This window comes from Malurus melanocephalus, unplaced genomic scaffold, assembly GCF_030028575.1.
Source record: "Malurus melanocephalus ecotype Western Australia unplaced genomic scaffold, MMel_1.1 scaffold_225, whole genome shotgun sequence".
Lineage (NCBI taxonomy): Eukaryota > Metazoa > Chordata > Aves > Passeriformes > Maluridae > Malurus > Malurus melanocephalus.
The window spans coordinates 747,056-770,756 of NW_026623457.1; the positions used below are offsets into that span (position 1 = coordinate 747,056).

Genomic DNA, 23,701 nt, shown 5'->3' on the forward strand with positions numbered 1-23,701 from the left:
GCATCATTAAGGACTGAGAATTGATACTCTAAGGAGGCCTGGAATACATTCAGTTTTGCTTATTGTCTCATTTTGGTTCCAAAATGTTAATATCAACATATGGCTTCAACACCATAAAGCAGAACACAAATCCATGCATGACTTCATCTGTTGTACAAGCGTGAGTGAAATAGAGATAAGAAAGATTTAGTGATTAACATCTCTGGAGAACGTGTGTATTTTAAAGTCACTGTTATTCCAGTAGTATCTAAACTACAAGAATAACAGTAAATTTGACTTAACAGAGGAGACAAAAGAGTCAAGTGCTTACTCTGAATGTGGATTGCTGTATATTCTCCCCTCTGGCTGCTGAAGGTTACCGTGCTGAATGTTAGGAATGTTGAGGTCTCGGTAGTAATTTTTCTCTATGACATCCCAGACTTATGTCTCAAATCTTAAGATTTGTAGAAAATCTTCATTAGGTTTACAGGTGTTGCTGTTCAATASAGCCCTTGGCATGAGCAGTGTGGCTGATGTTCAAGAAATTTTTTTTTTAATGTTTTGAAACARTTTGTTTTAAAACAGTTCATTTTGAAACAGTTAATTTGAAGCAGTTCATTCAATTTTGAATGTTCCATGAATCCTCTGAAAAGCCTGATAAGCCAATACTCAAAGGTAGGAAGAAAAGGCAAAATGCAGAGGCTCTTTATGGTGGTTACGTGATAACTCATCARTAACAGCCTCCTATGTGTTCACTGGGTCCTTGACACAGTTTTTGCCCTATGCTGTAAAATAATCCTGAAACTAACCCAGCTGTAATCTTAAATCAAAGAAGAACACTTGGGGGATGGGTGGGAGGGCTAATAGTTCAAGGAAATAGAATTCTACACAAATGCAATCCTTAACTTGCATGAAGAATCAGCATGCACAGACATCTCCTTTGAGTCCAGAAGCACCTTGTAAGGATCTGCATTTTTTTTTTTTTTCAAATGTGAAAAGTACCATCATCTTTTTACACAAAAAGCACTTCTTTATATGGACAATCTTAAAAGAGGGATCTGATCATTTGGACTCAGTAACAATCTTCCTGGGTCATTGAGGGTTTTTAATTAACCTGATGTTCCAGTTATTTTAATTACCCTTGTTGTCCCAGGTAAGGGCAATATTCAAGGCTTCMCTACTTTAATTTAAAAGCAGTGATGCCCTGCACATTATGCCACAGTGCTTCTGTTACTMCCATGGCTCAGGAACATATTAAAAAAACAACTCCTGCAAACATATGTTTAAACTGGGAAGTATTTTGGGATGAAAGACAGTATGGGAAAGTATGGTATTGATCTTCCTCTCAGAAAAAGGAGACAATCCCAAACCCTAAAATGAAGTCTCAGTGAGCATTACTAGAAGTTCAGCTTTRCCACTAAATGCAGCCTTTATAATTGCTTGCTGAATGAGAGCAGGGCATCAGCACTCCATCCTATATAAAGAGTGATTGATGTCTGTGCACACCATTTGCCTTTATTTTGAAATGGAGAGTCTGAATGCAATTTGAGACAATCTCAGCCAAAAAAGGAGAGTCAATGGCTCAGATGACAGTCTGGGTTCAGCATAGCTGGCCTGGGTGGGGTTCCACACTGAGCTGGGAGCTGCCAAGAAAGATCACTGAGGGAGCAAACCACGYTGTGAAGTGAGTCTTACAGGCTTTCATAGGCCATATACTCTCTTTCATTAAATAGCACACTGAATTGTCCCTAAGCCAGTCCTAGAGAGTTAGTGGTTTGGTAGCCAGCCAGCATCTTGTTATAAACTTTCTGGCACAAACTAGCAATATTCGTAACAAATTCTATGGATGTGATAATGTATGGAATTTGGAAACACTCACTTAGAGGTCCCAAAAGAGGATGAGCTTCAGTACTTTCATGACTTATTTAATGGAGAAGATCTTTCCCCCAAAAAAATCAAGTCAAGACTCATGCTCAAGAAATAAACCAGAAAATCATATGTTTGATTTATGCTCCATGGTGTCTTTTTTTTTTCCAGCTAGTGGGATATACATAAGGAGGTCACGAGTGTCTCTCATGTATATATGATAAATAAGTTTCCTCTGGATTGATGATAAAAGTTTGCACTCACATAGCAAAATTCAAAGATTGTTGCTTAATAGCAATTTATAATGTAAGTCACAGGGTGCTGTTTTTCTACATATTTTCCATAACGGTGTGGATAAAGAAGAAATTTTGAAATGGCTGTTTCTAGACAAAAACCAGGCTTTCTGCCTGTAGACAGATGCCTTACTGGACTCTGGTGTCCTTGTAACTCCTTAGTGGAGTCCAAAGGCTCTGTAGAGTGATAAAATCCATGCTAAGGAACGCAGCCGCATTCTAGCGCCTCTAGCTTGAAAACATAGTTCGGCAAATTCTTGTGGATATCACTGAAATTTTGGGGCTGTGCCCCTAAACCACCTGTGGCTGGGTGTCCCTCAAAATAGGAGAGAATTTTCCTGAAATGAAGGCATAATATAATACGTTCTCCAGGATTCTTGGGACAGTAACTTCTTATGAGAAAGTAGGACAATTATTCTCGTGGTGTTTGGAGGCCACCATGAATATTGGAGYCCTGGTGAGTTGTGAAAGAATTGGGATTTGAGGTTTTGACTTCATATTTGACTGAAGGACTGGTAGATGCCTGGCCTCATTGCAGCTTGCAAGAAAAATCCCTACAACCCCAAATAAATGCTTCAAAAATAGTGTAGTAAAGGTATCCAGAGCATCTTGTGGTTCCTTCTGAGGACGCTGGAGAGTTTCAGAAGGGTTCTTATAGATTTATATAAATCATGCAAGGCTCAAACAAAACACAAGGAAATGTGGTGGCATGTGGTAACATATATTAAGTATGTTGATTTAGGCCTCAGCAAAGGCAGGTAGGTTTTTTTGTCATCCTAATAGTCAGTTATGGTTAATTGTTGATATGATGGAACTTTATATGGCTTAAGTAAATTTGGTTTTGTGTTTTTTTGGTTTTTTTTTTTTTAATTTCTGCTTATAGAGGTCAGTAGATGCAATTATTTGTGTGGCTAATTCATGAGTCATTGTTTAAGAGATGAGGATGATGATTCACTCTGACAAAAGCTATTAATAGGTGCCCAGCACCATATTTTAAGGTCCTGCAAGAATCTGTCCCCTTTCCTTCCATAAGATGCCATGTGGTAAGTGCTTTATAGGTTATCTGTCATGCCTGAAGCACTTCATTCACAGGATCACCCTTTATGGGCAAGTTAACAGAAGAACTAGGGGACAGTTTGAAATGAGATCTGGCTTACACAATATGTGCCAGAGGAGACAYGACTTAGTGATGGTGTCTGGTAATAGTTTCCTCTTTCTTTGATTTTCTTTTCTTGTTTAGCCTTTTTCCCCTGCCCGCTGCATTGCACACAGGCTGGTCATAGTCTCAGGTTCTGGTTATGACTCCTCAGAGCATGGATAAATGTGAGTGCCTCTTCTTGGACCTGAGGGAGGGCAAGGCAGCTTTGGCTGCTTGTGTTCAGAGTTTCATCAGGGCAATGCTGCTGCTGAGATGAGTGGTTCTTTCTCCCTGTGGGATTTATTCACTTGGGGTATGCTGTGAACCATGCTGGGATGAAGCAGGGATCAGTCTGGAGTTCTCAGATTTTGGGCAAAGTCTTGTCTGGCCCATGCAGATCTCCTTTTTGGGATCTTGTGAGGAGGGACTGGGTCCTGTGCTGGAGGTGGGTGCTGGTGGCTGCAGCCACAGAGGAGCTGCACAGACCCACACAGCAGCTTATTCAGGAGGGACATCTGGAGTGGCCTGCTACACCCCCGCTTTGTGAAGGCCAGGCCAACCTCAGTCCTTGCTCAGGCTTCTCAGAACCTGCCCACCAATGTTCTGCAACCTTCCAAACCCAGAGCAGCCTGGGCAGAAGTGCAGCCAGCAGGACTGCTCGTTCCCATGACATGGCACTGGGCAGAGGTCAGCGGGAGCACTGACTCCAGYTCTGTCTTTCTCAGCACAAGAAAGGTGTCAACCCCCTGAAGGAGTCCAAGAGAGGGGTCACCGGGGTGCTGAGGGGTTGGGGTGAGTGATGTGGAAGGAGAAGCTGAGGCAGCTGCTTTGCTTTAGTCCAGAGCAGGAAGAGCTGAAGGGGGGTCTCCAGGCTGCCTTCCCCCCCAGCTGGGATGCTGTAGAGAAGATGAATCCAGATTATTATGAGAGAAGCTCAGTGAAAGAGCAAAAGGCAAAAGACATCGATTGGACGAGAGGAAATTCCAGTTAAATTAAGATTTTTTTTTTTTTTCACCGTAAGAGCAGAAAAGGTGGATCAGGTTGTCTGGAAAGGCACTGGAGTCTCCATCCTTGGAGATGTTCAGGACTCGAGGACAAGAACAGAGTAAGAGGACTCAGTGCTGCAAATCTTGCTTGTATTGGATAAGATGAACTACTCCAGTTTTTTCCAAGGTAAATTATTTTGTGATTCTGTAATGCACAATAGATCAGTAGATCAGCACTGTCTCAAAACCAACCTTGCACTGCCAGGCAAAGGTGTGTGACTACCACTCCTGTCCTTGTCAGAGAGCACTGAATGAGTGGGAGAGGTGGAGCATTACAGTAGATCTAGCCAGACATTTGTTAATGGAAAATCCTAAACTAGTAGACAAACAGAACTCTAAAAGCAAAAACACGCCAAAAGAAAGAAAAATAAAGCAAAAATATGTAACATTTATCAACATTTCTACAATTCAGTATAGAACTTGTTCTTTTCTGCTTATGTTATCTTTTTTCTGCTCTTTTAAATTACTGAACACAAAACCAATTTCCTGCATAAAAGGTCATCTGAAGCAGATGCAGAAATGTACAGATGTGAAAATATTGAAATGAATATTCTYCTTTCATTTCTACCCCTGGTTGAGAATCATTGTGACAGAATCTGAGTCAGGACTTTGAGACATTGTCTAAGCTATCTTCTGAGGCTGATTTAGACTCTTTCAGCAAATGTTCTTCTCYGTGGTAAGTTTTTGTCAGAAATCTGCACACAGTTCGCTAATTCTCTTCATGCCACAGTAAACTTTAGTGAAGTCAATAGCTACTCTGGCAGCAAAGTAGAAATGAAAGAGACTCTCTATTTTCAGAGCTCTAAAATAGTCACTGATCCATCCTTTGGAAAATTCTGCTGTCAGGGGGTTCCAGTGAAGTGGTGTTGGGTTTCCAAAGGGACAGAGAAACCCACAAGTGTATTCTTGAGCATTTCTTGCTGCCTTTCTGCAAAGTGATAAGGATGGCTTCCCTGGAGGGCTGGCTAGCTTTAGGGGTGGGATTAAATAGCTGACTTTACCCCTCCTAAATGACGTGCCAAAGATATTACTGCATCTCCCAGTTCAGTGCCCGCTCACTGGAACCTCTGCTGGCACCGAGGTCTGCCTGACGCGGWAGCAAGCCCTGTCACCAGGGTCCCCTGCCACTTGAAAGTGCGTATTTAAAGGCAATCTTGAATCCGGAAGGGAAGAAGGAAGAGAGTGTAATGCTGTGCTGTTTCAGCTGCTAATTGTGCCCAGATTAGTTAATTAGATAATTAACATAAGAATGCTCTCTTTTCATATTAGAGCATCATACATTTACAATAGAGCTGTTCATAAGTAGAGTGCTATGCTGTGGGAAACACTAATTAATTTTGCAAATTTGGACCTTTAATTGCTRAAGTGCTGTGCTTTCTCAATGTTTGTTTTAGAGTAATGTTAACTGATTACTGCCTGTTTGGAGAAGTATTTATTCTCCCTGCCAGTTGGACACATTCCTCTTGCTGTGCGACCAGAATCCCAGTTTATTTGCAATATTAACCACAYTGCACTTCAGAGGAGCCCTCAAGAGATGAGATTGTCTGCAAGCCCAGCTGACATTGGACCCATTGCCTGCAAAAGCAATGCTGCCCATCACTTCCAGTTAGGACCCATCGTGGTCATATATCTCTCCAGCCTGCGTACTCGATTATTGGAACAACATCCATCCTGGCTTCAAAGCAGAATCTGGAAAAWCTGCAGCTGGCAGATGCAACCACCTGCTTCCTTTGCAGCAGTTCTCAGAAAACATCAATCCATGTACCAGGCACTTTGCTGGCTCCCTAATGATCTCTGAGTCAATTTTCAGGGCCTTGGGCTTGGCTCTCAGAAGCACTTATGTGAGCTGGGGAAGCGTCAGCAATGTCTGCAGGGTCTTGATGATCTCCTCCTCAAACTCCAGCTCCCCCTGCCCCCAGGGGATGAGATTAGTGAGCAGCTCTGCAGCACCAGCACCACCTCCACTGCTCAACGGGTAATTCAACTGTTTTTGAACCAGAAGGAAAGCAAGCCTCCACAGGATTCTCTTGCCCAATAAAGCTTGCATTTGCTTGGGTAAAGGGAGGCATGGGATTGCTTCCTTCTCCAAGGCTTCTTTATGCAACATATGAAAAATTTTGAGTTAGGAAATTGGAGCATAGGTCTTCAATATCTCTTCACCACCCAGCTAAGGTTATCAGTTGTGGCCATTTTTCTCCTGGTGTGTACATGGGAGTGGCGCAGCATTCCCACCCTTGTCTATCACAAGGAAACACAAGAAAATCKAAATTAAATAATAAGAGGTCTGTGATGCTATGTCTCTCAGAAGMACTTTGAGGTGAGATTTTAGACATTTTTTTTTCCTAGCTGCCACTGCAGTAGAGTAGAGAGGACTGTAGATGTCAGTCCAAAGTACTTACCATATTGCACAGAGGGCTTAGCTGCCGAGCTCAGGGATATTGAGACTAAACTGGACCCAAGATTCAGTGTTCAGAACTTTTTGAATCTTTCAGAGTGTGGGAGCCGACTCAACTGTATAAAAGTCTTACCTGTGACTAATCACTTGCTGAAAAGTTTCAGGTTTGCCACTCAATCAGCAAAACTGAGTCAGCAAAACTCAGATACCAAAGCTAAAGACAGGGATGAGMTCTAAAGAAATGCTTTCAACCTTTTCCACTTGCTCAACTAATCTTTCCAGTAGCTTAACCATCTTCAACAGGGGAAATAGAACAGAAAACAATAGAAATATATGCTGAATAGATGCATGTGAAGGTATTTTTAATATGAGCTTCATTATTTTGAGAAATTAGTATAAATATTTCCACTGTGATATTGTTGTCCCCACAAACACCTTGAACCTTAGCAGCACTCCTGGAAGAAGGGTGAAGAAGAAGAAAATACATCATTGATTGTGAGACAAAGGGTGTGGAAAAGGGCCTTTAGTAGGGGAGGGGCTGTATGACAATGGAAATTAAATGATACATTTACTTCTTATTCGTATTTTGCTTTGCGCCTAAACTGCTGCTGCTTTCATTGCAGGCTTCAAGTTGCTGCAATCATTCATTGAGGCAACAGTACAAAGCTGCCAATTAGAAAGCAAGACTTTTCTCAGTAGCAAAAGAAAATGAAAAATTCAAGGGTAGATCTGAAGATTACAAGGACCTTGAAAATCCTACAGAAAGTGAGCCTTTTAAGTAAGAAAAGAAATTAATGTACAGGTTTTGCCATCTGCCTGCTGAGTTAGTTCTATTGATTCCAGGTAGGCCACACATTATTAACTAACATAACAGGTTTTAGATAATTACAGTATTCATCCTTGGGTAGCATACTTTTTTAAGGTTTATGTCTTGCATTYTATCCCCTAGATTATTTCTAGTGCCAGGAATTTTTGCAAGCATGAAAAGACTGGATGAAATGTTTCAAAGAAGCATCTTCAACACCTTGAGTATAATTATTTGGTCTCATATACCTGATTCACCCACTGAGATTTCCTAATTTTTTCTAAGCCTTTATATTTCGGAACCAACTACTTGGTTTGGATGTAAATCTTTTTCGCCTTCACCATTTTAATATTGTCAATAGCACTAGTGTGGACTCATTTGAAACTAACACAAAAAGAAGGCTTTGCTGGTGTAGTTTAACTTTTGCGGAGGAACAGGCAGAAGCACAGCTCTGTCAACAGGAGCTACATCACTACAAAGAGAGTTTCCCATCTGGGAAGAGTGTTTTCCACKTTTTGGTGTCAGTGAAACTTGAGTGGGAGTCCTGCAATTACTGTGGGAGTATAGGGAAAGATGKAGCCCTGGAATTAATAAGGTGTTAAGATGGAAAGCATGTTCTAGCAAAGGATTGTCAAAACGTATTGATGACTGAAGGTGAAAATATAAGGCAACTCTGAGTTAATATTTTGGCAGAACATTTCTGTATGAGATGCAGGCTATTTATGGCAGCTTCTCAAGGAATTAGTGCCCTTTGGAGTGGTGCTGAAGTGGCAGAAGCAGCAGAGTGACATTTGTTGTTTTCTGCAGTACTGATTCAGACACGCAATGTTGACTTTATCCAGACATTCTCTTTCAATCTAGTTTACTCAATCACAAGGCCAGGGCAACTACATCTATATGTATATATATATAAAAGCATGACAAAGGAATATTTTGAGAAGCATTGTTTCCTAGCCTAATATTGAATACAGGTTAATTCTATTTTTTTTTTTTTTCTGGAAATCTTGTTGACTTGAGTGGGCTTTGGGTCAGATGTTGAAGCAATGGAGAGGTGCCCACTTTGGTACAAATATGTTGATGGAAGAAGTTGCCATTCTTGTGTACTCATCACTGTCTGCAGTGGTGATTACTGTCCCCAGCAATTTCCCAGTTAAAGTCACTTAAGCTATCTTAATTGATTTTTCCTGAAGTAAATTAGAGTGCTGTGACAGCCTGCTTTGCCAGCCCTCTGATGAAGGCTGTAGCCTCCAGAAGGGAGGTGATTGAACTGRCACTTACAGATCTATAAGAGGAAAGGAAAGAACTTTGTTGTTTGCCTACAGCATATTTGGTAGCAATTCCTGGGAATAACTTGTCTTGGACTTTTAGATTTTCTAAAATTTTGTTGTTATCTCTAGATTATGAACAACACAATGCTCATTGTGGGGTTTTGTAAATGCTTTATCCACTTTTAGCTATGGCAATGTATTTTTTAATATTTGTCCTCTGGAAAATGCTGTGATGTTGAAATCAAAATGTCCTTCAAGACAGTATTGATTTGAATGAGATCCGGCTGTGAAAAATGGCTTAAATAGAGTTGATATAATGTGTTMTGAATTTTCTGGAATAGAATAATGTAATTTATCATTTTAATGTTACTTTTTGAAGTTTACTTTCATATTTGTGCTGAAAGAAAACATTTTGATTAAGCAGACAAGGGTTGACCCAAAATGTCTTTTGTTTGATTAAGAAGTTTTAAGTAACAAAATGCCCTTGTGCTGATTTGCTGTTGGACCAATATCACAAATTGCAGAATTACCGTGAATCTGTAAAAATAAATTAGAGTAGGCATATGATGTAGGTGACCTCTCTAGGCAATCCTGAGTTTTGAGTCYCAAAAATGAGTGCATTAAATTATCAGGATTGCTATTTTTGATAATTTTTTTTTGTGTGGATACTACTGTTGTGCAAGCAATTTTTAATTTGATGTCACTAAAAGGGTTTATTTTTTGTCCTAGCTATGTTGGCTCCATCAGTAACTTGGATAAGGGGGTCTACAAGAAACTCAGACAGCGACTTTTAATGAGGACATGTAGTGATAGGATAAGGGGTGATGGCTTTAAAWGGGCAGAGGTCAGATTTAGATTAGACAGGAGGAAATTTCTAACAACGGTTCCCCGGGGAGCGGGGAGTCAGGATGGATAGGGCTTGGAGCAACCTGGTCAAGTGGAAGGTGTCCATGCCAACAGTGAGGTGTTGGAACAAGGTCCACCTTGGTCTTTGAGGTCCCTTCCWGSCCAAACCATTCTATGAATTATCTCCATCAGTAAAATCCACTGATAAACYTTCCTAGTGTGTGCAAAGTCCATGTGCCTGAAGAAGAATGAAAAGTTTGATTCTGGTTCCATTTATTTGGGTAAAAATATAGATTAATGCAGTTTTTCTCACCTTTTAGCTTCATTTCCCCGTAACATATAAAGTGAAAGACAATAAAGCCCAAATACAGTAAAGTTTCTTTATAAGGAGGCTGAAAGTAAAGCCCACATTAGTCCACGTCCTCTGAATGACTGCTGCTCTAAACATGTTGAACCCTTGTTTATTGTGAACTTCTTATAAAAGGGAAAGGAGTGTGGCACTGGGGATCCTGCTGTGCMAAAGGACGACACAAATGACTGCAAYACTGAAAAGACAAATGAGCATGCAGAAGGGCGCATTAGTAATTGTGACCTCTCATTATTAGGCACTGTCCTATTCAGTACCATAATTTTGGTGGTAATTATTACTAATTGTTTTAATTTCTCCCTCCTGAGCTTTCTTAGAGCTCATACYATGAGGTTAGTTTTCCTTGGCTGCCTTCAAATATGATAAATGTAAATTTTATTTTTATACTTGARTCAGGACTTTGTGGAAACGCCTTCCTCCTTTTTGTGCCAGTAGAGAAAAGAGGCAAAAGAAAATGCTAGAGGCTCCACTGCTTTGCTTTGATCCTTCTCTCAGAATTATTAAAAGTGAAGCCTTTAAATAAACAACTGTAAAAATTAAATCACTACATGGGGCTTACAGGCACTGCAGGGTCTGCTGTAGCAGCTGTCTGGCGCTGTGGTGTTACCTTCATCCCCAAGGTGAGGCAGAAGGAGCAGCAATTTCACCTGCACAGTGCTGTTCTAGGGGGGATTATTTCCATGCAGTGCCTGAGKGATGCAGGGTGGGTGCTGTGCAATGTCCCTGTTCCCCAAACCCTTCTCGAGTCCTGACCACCGGAGCTGRGAGAAGGACAGGCGCTTCTAGCAGGGAATGGTCAGCAGCAACCTGCTGGGAATGAAGATGGATCCTTCATTCCTAGGTGTCTTCTTGGCAAGGGGAAAGGCTTTCTGAAATGCATTTCCATCCAGAGAAACAAGCAAAAAAAAAACAAAGAAAAAAAAAAACCAAACCCAGATGGTAACTACAAATCAACTAAGATGAGCAAAGATGGCAAAGTGAGGCTTTCTGGCCTTTATTTTAATAATTCAGGGGCAGGGGGTGGGGCGGGGGCAAAAGAGAATTACATGAAAGTGCAGAAAACTTTTGAATCCTGTTGGTAAGTTTCTCTTTAAAGGAAGTTTAAAAAAAGACTTTGGCTTTATCTTTATGTTTCTCTATCTTCTCAGTTAAATKGGATGTTTCTATGACATTCTTTTTCACAACAAAGTAACTTTAATTAGCTCTCCTATGGTGTAAACCTTTCCAGCTTAAAAAAAAATACAATTACATTAAATGTCCATGTTCTCAAGCTTGCAGCTGCCCGCACTTGTGAGGCAGTCATGGAAAAGGAAAAACACAAAATTGAGGTGGGAGGAAGGTTTTGATTTSGATTCTTCCTGGTGGGAACAAGTCATAAAACAAATGTTCAGTTTCCAGATTTGGAAAAATTGCAGAGTATATCTTGCAGAATTGCTTTAGAAGCAACTGAGCAAGAGCATGGTATCTTACCAATAGGTACTGCCTTTGAATTTTAGAAAAGGAAGCCGTAGACTATGACTTTGAGAAAGTCAAATAAAGGCCAAAGGCAGRTTTTGACTTGCCAAATAAAAACAACTTCAATCTAAATGGAATGGAGTCATTTGAGTTTTTGTTTTATGTTCTCTTTTCATTTTCACTCTTTGAAAGAGAAAAGAAGAAAATCCCTAAATCTGAGGACTAGCAGAAAAACAGCAAAACAGCTTTTGCAGGCTGATATTAGYACATATGGGGACTGCTGATTTCAGTATGAGTGCTTGGTTCAAACAAGGACAAATTAATATCATCAGTTTTTATCTTTGGTGCAACTGGGAATTCCTAGCCATCTGATTATGGGCTGGCAACACTTTTATGGAAATTTATCAGCTTGCTTTGAAGTTTTCTAGGCTTCCACTTGCACAGTGAACATATTGATAAGAGGTCTCATGGTACTGTGTTCACACATTAAAATTATGTGCATTGTCAGGGCAGCGAGACTGCGGTTTAAAAATTGTGATAATGCAGCTTCAACCTGAGCTGCTTCCCCTCAGTGCATTAGGCCTTCCAGGGGACATTTTGCATTTCCTGGGTGTCTGACAGTTGCTATCAAAATCAGAGCTCTACTGAATATCCTTTCTTGGAAGGGTCTCCATTGGCAAGCCCAGTTCACAAGTACTATCAAAGGGCAGACTTTGCCATTTATACTAATTTTCAAAAATCCCTACAAAAGGTTTCTCTTGCCTTTTCTTGAGAAAATATGCTTCCACATTTCCTGAAAGCTTGCTTTTATAATCATGTAGTCAAAACAGAAATCTTGCTCAGCAGAGAGTTTAYTTCTACATTTAATTGTCACTGTATCCCAAATCAGCATTGTTTTTATAGAGGAGGACACAAAAATGCCTGGAGTATGGAAGGATTCACAGATGTTCAATAGTGTGGGAACATTAGTAGAAATATATATATTTAGAAAATAGATGTTATCTTATAGAACTGACAACRTGAACTTTACTGCTATTGGCAAAGGATCTTTCTGGAGGCAAAACAGAGCTTTCCTAAACCAACACAGATATTGGCATCTGATTCCATTAATGTCCCAGAAGTATCCCACTAATTTACTGTGATATAGCTATTCCTATTATCTTAATTCTAAGCTGCATCTTTCATTGCGTAATTAACCAAAACTCTGAAAATGAACAATCCCATAATTTTGCTGAAGCCTGCCCAGCTGTCATCTGTAACTTCTAACCCAAGTAAACCTGAGTTAGAACAAATTCAGAGGTGTATTTTTTTTAAGGATAAAGTTCACCAGAATGGAAATAAACATCTCACTCAAAGTTAAGGTCAGTCTGGTGTGTTCTATACTGGGTTTAAAAATTGTTGGAGGGGCAGAAGGATTTCTTTTCCTTGCCTTTGGATGTGCTCTCAAGGCACTACATGGGATCACCTGGAGCCCAGGAAAGCCCCTGTAGAGGCAGSCACAGGCTGCTGACAGCATCCTTACACTGACCCTTGGGACCACAGCAGGGAATGCTGACCAGGGGGATGGGCAATCTGGACCAAATAGTGATGGGGTCATAAGCACGAAACAACACTCAATACACAGCTGGGTGCAGAAAAAGATGGCTTTGTTGTTATTGCTCGATTGAAACGTGCTGGCTTGGATTTTGGGCTTTGCCACGGCTGCAGTGCTTTGTAGCAGAGGAACACACTCGGCGAGAGCTGGTGTTGAGCTATCTTTAGGCATCATCAGTTCTGCCTGGCTGGTCTCTCTTCCAGCATTAGACCAGTGTCAAGAAATCCTGATTTCCTGCTCATYCTGGCCCTGGAGAGCAGTTCTGGGAACTGTAATCTGCTGTGCTGTGGGCGGAGGGCCAGTCAGGAGGGGAGCCCAGGCGTCGGCGGGGTGTGCACAKCTGAGCCTGCACCAGAGAGAAATGYRGCAGGATTGGGACAGGGAACAGCARTGCTGGGGGCATTGGGCACACAGGGAACTGGGGGGGCAGTTTAGGCTCTTCCCCTCAGGGAACAAAGKGCTGGTTGGTGGGGGAGCCCATCATTCTGCCTCACTGCACAGGGCACCATCCGGCTCCCCCATGGCCAAACCTTCCTTTGCCAGTGCTGCCGAGGTTTCTGCTGTCCCCGGTGTCAGCTGCAGCAGAGGTGACGGCTCTCTCCACTCTTCCCAGGACGTTTTGGGGCCAAGCTTGCCACCCTGCAGGGTTTGATTTCAGGGTTTGGTTTCTGTTCTGCTGTCAAGAGTCATGGAAAGCTGCTGGGGAGAGGAACAGGATGTTGGTTCTCATTTTTAAGTTGCCAGTCCTCAGATTTCTCTTTGTACATTGAAAAAGTRAACCCACTGTGATACAGACTATTGTTATTTATCCAAAAAAAATGTGGAAATGATACATCTTTGTTTAATTTTAAAAAACCCCATCAACATTTATATMTTGAAACATTCATCAGCTGCTCAGTGAGACAGCTCTCTGCATAGCTTTACTTCCAAGAAGTAATGAAATATTACATCTTAGAAAAATCCTGTAAGCCCCTTTGCTGCTCTTTTACACCTAGATAAAGAAAATAACTTCTRATTGTCTTTAGATTGTCCCAGTTGACAGTATATCAATGAACATGCTGTTATCAGATTATAAATGTTGCTGTTTTTACAACTCTTGTAGCCCTGTTTTTGCCAACCAGAGCTGTCTGCATCTTAGCCGACATCTCTGCATTAGCTCTGCGCTTTCCTTACCAGCACAGCATGCAAAGTTTTGTAAGTGCCTTTGCTATAGCAGCCATTAGCAGCTTTATTGCCTATATGAAACRACACTCTGGGATGTATTTCTTTACTGTGCTGCAGTGATATCTGCACATGATGACTACTTGCAGACAAAGAACCATGTCAAAAAGAAAGAGGCAGCTTCAGAAAGTTGTGGTAAAATGCTATTTTGCTCTCAGCAAAGAGTGAATTTAAGATATCTAACTGCTCCATGCTGAATACATGATAGGACTGCTTCTGCAGAGGAAAAACAATTTAGTCCTTGCAGTGGATATACAAGCCCTTAAGGCAAGCAGACAGCTTATGGGTATGACTSTAAAGAACCAAAAACACCCTAGCAGTCACAGACAAGATTTCTATGAGGTTTTCCATCTTTTTAGAATACACAGTCCCTACTATCCATCTGGTATGCAGGGAGATTGAACCCACATTTCAGAATGCAAGAGAAACACCAAAGTTTTGCTGAGATGAAAAAAAAAAAACAAAACAGAAGTAGATAGAAAGATATGTATATAAATAAAGTTCATAAATATAGATTTAATAAATCCTTGTAAACCCAGTCAGCATTTCAAGCAGGTTGTCCATATTGACATTTGAGCTGCTGAACGCCTGTGTTTTACAGAACACCAGCTCCCYGTTTCCCTGCGTCCACCCCTGCTTTGGTCTCTTGCCAGGATGGCAACCTTTAGAAATTTCACAGCTGGTTTTCCCCATGTTATGTGAAACATTTTGCACTTGAAGAAAGAAATTATCTTGACGTCACWGGGATATAAAGCAAATGTTGCAGCCACGTTTCTGGTTTAGATGGAAATATAATATTATTTGGAGTCCAGAAGTGAGGCAGAGAAAAGAGGGGAAGGAGTTTGTATCAGGCACCAACTGCACAACAAAGGCATTAGTGACAGGTGGGGACAGCATGCACAGCAAAGAGAAAGAATATAAAATAGCTAGTCACTGGTTTTACCACAAAGGCCAGGCCTTGGCAGTTTCTGCTGCTGAAGAGAATTAGACAGAAACAGTCTCCCCAAGCATCCTATGATGCCATCTGGCTTATTACAGAGGAAATCCCCATTGGCAGTCTGGGTTTTTTTCCCTTCCCTTTCTTCACAACAACCTGAACGAGTGCCAAGATTATTCCTCTCTCTCATGCTCCCTCTCTTTGGCATCGAAATATTCTGTGGAAAGGGGAAATATGCTCTGCACTGGCTCAGATGAAGGCAGAAATTGAAGGAGCAGGAGCCTTTGCAAGCTTTGAGATGGAAGCAGGGCTGATAAAGGAGATTAAACAAGCTGAGAGCCTTTTGATGAACAAACCGAACCATCTTGGTGCTGCAAACGTAGAGATACAGTCGATAGCTCTGATATACTGCCTGCTGCTTGCCAGGAGAGCCATCTATTTCCATTATTAGCCTAAAGGGTGGTGCAGGCAATGAAAGTGTATCACCAAATAGGAGCTCAGGTGAGATGAAGGCAGTGTGAGCAGGGAGCGCCTCTTTATTGCTACTCTTCAAATCACCCACTGCGGGCAATTACTTTGTCACCTCCGTGTCCTTTCTGCAAGGTTTCCTTTCCCTAGATTAGCAATGTGCATGCACAACAGTGGTCTGTGTCTGACAGGCAAAGAGATGCAAGTAGTGTGGKTAGTTTTAATTATTTTTCTGTGAAACATCCATATTAAATGCAGAATGGAGCTGATTTAAATTACAGCTTGCCTGAAAACTGTGATTGACCTGTAAAAAGGTCCTACCATGTTTAAAAAGATGATTATACTGGAGGAAAATGTTGAATATTTTGCCAGACACTGAATATTAATTCTTATCACAAATACCTAGTTTTGTGTGTGTGTAGTCAGACATGTACATACACAGAACTAGATTTTGTATATTTTTTAATATTTTTAAATTTCTTTTTTTTTGATTTTGTATATTTTTTAATATTTTTAAATTTCTTTTTTTTTCTAGGTGAATAACTGTTTTATGAGTTCCCCATAATCTCAGTAGTCTTTTCATTGCAGAAATCTTTGCAAAGAAGAGCACTTAACTGATATTTTTTGCAACCTAATAATTTTCATGTCAGCTKGAAATGTTAATGAATATTTTGTAAATAATGTAGTGTACATATGGGACGTGTAGATGTCTGTATGGAAGTATGTCCCTTATTTTCACATTGTGGTGAGGTAGGACACTTGTTCAGTTCTGGCCCTGATATGAAACATCTTCCTTCAATCTTTGTTTTTACCACATCATATTTAATCTGTGGATAGAAATGGGACTGACATATCTCTCCCTCTCCTGGTTTTTGTCCGGTCATAAAACTAGAAATCTGTCTCTCAGCCATGCTGCTTTTCAAGATTATAGTTCAATTGCATTATTGTYGTGTTTTCTTCCTTCTTTCCTGCAGTATGAAAGGCACTGAARTATTTGCTTAAAAAATATAGAAATTGTTCAAAGTGGTTATGTTGTGGGTAAAATGACCTATTGATACTGAGCCATCTGGGGAAAGGGCTGTTTAACAAACATAGGAAAAAAAGCAGTGCACTCAGCAGGTTTGGGAGAGCGGTATCAGATGTCTGCAAAGCAACTGTTCTTGTGTTAACACTAGTGCTTCCTGGCTTTGAAGTGTGTTGTAAGTAGATGAAGTGTATTGCCTAAAGTCTAGGGGTTTTTTGCGCTTTCTAATTCACAGTGGAAGTTTCTATTATTTCTTTTATCAGTAACAGCCACATCAAAATTCTGAAAATATTATCAACAGTTCCAGGAAGAACAATCTTAATTCTGTCACCAAAAAWAAAAGGAAARAAAWGTTAAAATAGGGGCTTCCAGAAGCATTACCAGAAGCATCCTACTGCTCCRTGGAACAAAAGTAGTAGGGAAGAGAATAAATCAAAAAGGGAATTTAGTATTGTGTGTAAATAAGGAAAGGTGACATGTTGCTTCCTTACAGGTTTTGGTTTTGTTTATTTAGAGTGTTTTCTACTGTTATAAAAGTTTCTGGCAGTGAATTTTAGCTCTTCACCAAGAAACTTCACCTGCCTAYAGGGGAACATGGTTGTGTGCACAGCAAATAGCTGGGGCAGCTCCCTGAAGTCGCTGAGTGGCAGAGCTGTGCAAGTCATTCATCTTTGCAGAACTGAGTGGAATCTAAAGCTATTTACAGCCAGAGAGACCGAGGTCAGGAGCCAGAGGTGTCTTTGAGGACGTGCCCTTTATGGCCTCTGTGCAGCATAACCTGGCAGTGAAGGGACTGACATCTCCTTACAGAAAGCTGTGCTTTGCAAATCTCAGCAAACTGTGATTTGATGAAGTCAGCAAATAATGGCTTTGTCTGCAGTGCTTGCTCTCCCCCTCCATGGGGTGGGTCCTGCTGCCAGGTGAAGTGGCACTGACTGCCCTGAGTTTGTGCTGCTTGGGGACAGACACTCCAGTCTGGCTCAGACACTCCAATCTGCAATGCCAGGGGTGCAGCTGCAGAACAAGGGAAAACATGAGGGCAGAGAGCACTGGGGAAAGACCATGGAATTGGGGGTAAAACTTCCTGAAGCCTGGCCAGCCAGMTTTATGAAGGTGACCTCTGAAAAGGTCTGTTCTCCTAGACCCCATCCTGGATTTTTCCAAAGGGAAATTTCCCAGGCAGAGYGTGAGAGCAAAGCCCCACTGATGAAACAGAGGGGACCAGTCACCAAGACCCAGGAGATAGCTGGGGAGCTGGTTTGATTGTTGGTAGAAATGTGTCTAAGTAGTAAAAAGGATCAAGATCCTTATTAAAGGTTTGTTACTGTTTGATCACCTCTAGTCAACATGCCAGACCTTATCCAAGTAACCCTTTCCAAGAAGTTTGAAAAATGAAAAAATAAAATAGCCAGCACCTAACCCTAYAAATTGTAGGTCCAAAGCTAAGCCAGCAGTTAGCTTATTCAAATCTAATGAACTGCCCCGTTGTTTGAACAGTGCTGATAAGTTTTTGATAAAAAGGCCTTGTGTTATTGCTTTTACAYAGTTATATCGTCCTTGCAAAAGACAAATTGCTCAAAACAGAGGACAAATGTACTTCCTTAAAAGTCTTTTCACAGAAAATATATACAAAATTAATGAAATAAATGAAAAAGAAACACATAATAAACAAAAGAGTGACGTTTATGTGCAGGAGACATATAAAAATTGCCTTTGCAATAGAAAAGACATCTTGATTGTGAAATTGGCTACTGTTGGAATAGCACAATTTTAGTAATCTCTCTATCCCAAGCACAATATTTTACTCCTATTTTTCCTTCAAATCCATCACTCAGTTTACTTGACTATAGGAGTTTTCACCAACAAACGTTGTACTGACTGTATCAGTAATTTATATCAGATAAGCAATGAAAATATTCATGGATTTCTGCAAACTATGTGCTGGAAGTGTGGCACAGAATGATGAATAGCCCTGAATATCTGAAGGCATTTATGTCTTTGGTTATCTTTAAAAAGACAGATTTTGAAAGCACATGAGATCTAAATTTTTTATTTTATTACAGTAGTTTTAGGCAGWGCGGTTCATCTCTAGGAAATGAGAAAACATTCAGGTGCCAGCAGCACCACAAAGTCATGTTCTCCCATTCTCCTCTCCTGCTGACGAGGGAGTCTTCAGGGTATTGTGTATAGCCTTTGCTGGAATAAGTGRGTTTGAGAAGTATTTTTGTCTTTTCATTCAAATAGTGGGCCTGGAAAACAGATATTTGGAGAAATTAGGGACTGCCTGGCCACTGGAGCTGTCCTTTCCTCAGAACAGACACACATACCTTGATAATGTGTGAGTCTGGCCCATGCCATGGTCAGATCCCCTCTCAAGCTGTGCAAGATGCATCCCTGTCTCTGTCTGCAAACACTAAATGTGGTTTAGCTGCTGCATGGTTGAATTGGCACTGGAACAGGGCAGGACACAATGCATTTGATCACTTTACAATTGCACAAGGACAGTTAATGTTTTTTTTTTTTTTTTTTTAATTTCAGGTAAAATGAAAAGGACATGTGCATTCCTTAACCCAGGGGCTGGGTGGTGACAGAGGGATGGATGATGCCCAGATATGAGTTGTGGCTGGGTCCTTACCTGCACTGCTTATCCACAAACATGGGAAGCATTAGAGATATCCAGCTCCTGCTGCCTCCTGCAAATCCATCTGGCTGTTAAAAAACAAACCTGTGGTGCTTTGTTGTAGCTGCTGCTGAATGGGGAGTACCAGGACAGTTCTTATCCTTCTGAGTGCAATCACATTAAGAATAGTTCAGATCTTTCTCAGCACTCTGTGTCCAAATATTTTGTATGTACCGTAGCTTAGCAATGCCTCCCAGGAAATATTACTCTGTCAGTAGGCAAACAATTGCTTAGCTTGAAAGAAGTGTAATTATTTAAGGCATGCACAAATGTTTTTGGCGGCGTGGTGCTGTAACATTATTAACTGTGGGGGAAAAGCTAGCTTGCTCTATTTTAGAAACTGTATTACCATTGTCCTAAAATGCAAAATTGCTGTAAGTCCTATTCTGACCAGAATTCCACATGTGCTCTTKATAGTAGATTGGATTTCAGAGCAGGATTAAGTAAATAAGTCATATTAAAATGACAAAATGGGTAAATAGAATATAATGTGAAATGAAATGTAAATTGGATTTAGGCAAACACTTTTATACAGACCTCCCGTCAAACCCTATCAGACTGCTTCAAATTCCTACTGTGATTTCTGCTCGCAGTTCTATTACATGTTGCCACTCAAGGGCATTTGATGTTTTCTCTCTCTGGAAATTCATTTGCATTTAAATGATTTGAAATAATCATAAAAGCCAAGTGCTATGAAGTTTGAAATTAGTTACTGTCTATAAATTGCGATGCCATTAAAAGATGATTTTGAAGAGCTTTGCTGTCTCAAATGTATGCAGATTAAAATCTAACAAAGTACACCTTGTTACAAAACTGTAAAGAATGGTGTGACATGGACTTAAATTGATTTATTCTCCTACTAGTGCCTATAAACTTTACATACTTGGGTTTCTTCTGAAAGTGGAAAAAAACCTTTCATTTGCCTGCTGAATCTGAGCCAAATTCTATTCTCAGATGGGGTTTCATTGGGTGTATCTGACACCAGTGCATGGCCCTCAGAGTTTAATCTATACGGTCTATTAAATTTCTGGAAATGCTGTATGAATAGTTGGGTCTCATAATTTTTTTATGGAGGGAATAAAGGAGTGGGATCAGGAACAATGGAGASCATTTACAGTTGGCAGGATGTGGATGTGCATTTATACCTGTATCTGYTCAGTTTCCCCCCTCTCCCTTGAATTTCAGTGTTCTCCTGGTGGGTGTTTCTACAGGATCTTCTCTCTGAGGCAGCTGGTGCTCCTGGTGTGTCACCCTGGAGCCAGCCTYGCCTTCTTGCCAATGGAAAGGTAAAACTCTTAGGAGCACAAATGCATTTTGAAATACTGAAGTCCCTCTTGAGAGTTCTTCTCTCCATTCACCTTCAGATGAGCTTAGGCAAAATAGAGCTATCACCTCATAAACTCGTCTTCTACCTCGTCTCTCCCAGCACTATTCCACTTTTAACCTATTCCTGATCTCTGCCTATGAGACCTTCTTGCACTGTACTGCCTAATATAAATYCCTACTTTCTCTTTGTTTATACCATTGGGATATTATAACTTTACATTTTTGGATACCAGCAGTACATTCCAAATATACTTTCCTATCCCCAAATAACTTTAAATGGACTTAACCACAAATATATGTTCAACTATGTTTAGCTGTATAACTTGATCTTAAGATGTTTGTAACAAGGAAAGCAAAGTTGCCTTGGTTTATAGTTCTCAGAACACAGGGATGGAATTACCGCTTTACAAACATATTTATGTGTGGATTTTTATTATTCAAAAGAATGAAAGAAGTGTGTAGAACATATCTTAAAGGCCAAGAAAAGTTTTTGCTTTTGTATTTCTAGTGGTTCAAAAATTCCTAATATAGTTTCCTGGAAGATAACATTAGCTGTACAATTCTTACAGTTTCTAAGGCGATAAAAGTCCTGTACTTGTTTGTATGTGAGTCATAAAGCAAAGCAGCTGTCTTCAATAAAAGCTCTTCAATAAACAGTTTTTATTTTCTGAAGTTGTCTTAGTGGTCAGTGCAAACTACCAGCTAATCCTTCCTTAATTACAAGTGCAAATTCAGTGTGAGCACCCTAGTGCAGGGACAACATGGGATCTCTCAAGCAGGGCTCCTGGCTGCAGCAGTGTCAGATTGTGATGGGGAATGGGGGAAGCAAGACAGGAGTGAACTGGTAAGTTTAATGCATTATTGTTACTCTAGTATGCCACTCATGTTAGTGCTCTGGTGGAGTCCTGACTGATTTATCAGAAGGAAAATCCTRATAGGTTCACTGTGCAGCTCTGGCTAAATAGTCCCAAATAAAGGATGAGTCAGTTCAGTTCTGATCATTCCCTGGAAGACCAGCTGGAAGACAGTGGATTTTGCTTAGGAAATGAGAGGTGGGCTRCTTGCCCTGGACAGGTTTTCATTGCAAAAGCAGCTTTGGGTTCTGCACAGGTTTTGCTGAAAACCCCTTGCTTGAATTATTGATCCAAGAGCAAGCATTCTTTCAGTCCCAGACGGTTTCATCTGAGAACTACAGGCTACCAACCTCTCTTTCTTTCATGGAAATGACCTGGTCACTTTGCTAACAACCATTGACTTCAGTCACTTTCCACAGTTTGCTTCAGGAGCTTGGAACAGGAGAATTTTGCCCACACCCATGAAGGAAGAGCCTGGACCAGCAGCACCGAGAAACTGGGGATAATCTCTGGAAGTCTGATCAGTGCATGAAAGTGTGAAAAAGTGCTGAGATGCAGAAGTAATTTGGACAGGGATGAAGGATGCACCTATTCACTGCTGAACTGATCCAGGCACCTGCTTTTCTCTCATGAGAGAAAAAAATTCTCGTGAGAACAGTGGATAGTTTATTTTTCAGTGGGAAATCCTTTACAGCACACTCTATAGAAAACTTGGAAAAGCTTTCATTGGAGCACAGTCCTCCGTCACGACAGGGTTTACTTAAATAAATTAAAAGCTTACAAAAAGACTGTCCTTTTGATGCCTCTTTTACATATATCCTTTTAAAAAAGTCACCCAATAAATGAGCCATGGCCATTGATTCTGTCCTGCTTTAAATCAATATTCACAGACCACTGAAGAAAGTTGTGCAAATCATCTGGCTTTGAGAACTCTTACTACTCAAAACAAGATCTGGCAAAATAGATAAAAAATTACWCATAACTGCAGATAAAATTGTGGCAGCAGATTTAACGGAAAAATATAACATTTTATGAACTCAGGGCAAAACAATATCTCCCAGAGCATATTGCAATCYGATCTTTGCAGATGTTATTAAAATAATGCAGAGTTAGATAAAAATGCATAAATTATACTTTATTGTTGTGGATTATACAATGTGTTCTGAAAGGGATGGTAAGCACAGCAGGCGTTTTGCTTTATCTAGTTTGACAGCACTTCTTTGCCATTAAATGAGGAGGCATAACTTCACATAATATGTGCAAAAGACAGAGAAGGAAAGGGCTAAAATCGAAAACTTTCCAGAGATGGGACTGTCTACTGGTGTRCTTACACAGTGACCTTGAGTGCTCAGTGCTCTCCCTGGCACAGACACTAACACAAAGAGCAGGAGAAACATTCTTCTTTGTTCTAAAATGATAATGTTTTCTTTAATTTTCAAAGCCTCATGCTCTTGTGCAGAGCTTAAGTGSCCTTTTGCTTTCATCTGCCCTTTTTCCCTAACCACTCCCTACAAGCATTTTTTCAGCTGTGCTCTGACCTATGCTAAGGACCATAAAGTTTTGGCTCCCCAGACCTGCAAATATTGCAGCTCAGACCTGTCACTGCACAAGATGGGTTTGAGGGCCAGAACTGCAGCACTGAATTTAAAACATAGTGGGAGGTAACCCCATCTCCGACTACTGCAATGAYATTTTTAGTTTTAGGGTTTTTTCCCCTCAGGCAACTATTTCTAAATGTTCTGGAGTAGAAACTAACAGATGGGATTTCTTTAAAAAGATACAAACCACAGTTTAGGGTTTCAATCTGGGTTTTTTTTTTTGGTTTTGTTTTTTTTTTTTTTTTTTTTTTTCTTTTTTTTCTTTTGTAATAAGAAAATTCATTCCACTGAAAAATGATACTTTGAAAAACACATTCAATTTTCTTTCTATTCTGTAGTCCTCTTCTAAAAATAATTTTTTTTTTTTTTTTTTTTTTTTCTACCAGAAGGTAGGTAATTAATGATTCAATGTGCAGCCACCATACACTGGAATTTAAGCTGCTGGAAATCTCATTTGTAACCATAAGAATGCAAAGAGACACAAAAAGCTTGATTTGTTTTTGTGGCTTTCCTGAGTTAAAATTAAACCTATTACCARGAG

The 23,701-nt window shown here is 40.4% G+C and overlaps 1 long non-coding RNA gene across 2 annotated transcripts in view; it reads left to right on the plus strand.

The window, feature by feature from the left end:
* LOC130578394 (uncharacterized) overlaps positions 1-23,701 on the plus strand; it is a 35,449-nt gene that overhangs the window by 2,267 nt on the left and 9,481 nt on the right. The window contains exons 2-3 of one of the 2 annotated variants that reach the window (XR_008965880.1): positions 7,341-7,482; positions 21,982-22,620. This is a non-coding gene — a long non-coding RNA (uncharacterized LOC130578394). Of the gene's footprint in view, positions 1-7,340; positions 7,483-21,981; positions 22,621-23,701 lie in introns of those variants that run through there. The other variant, XR_008965881.1, reaches the window with a different exon arrangement.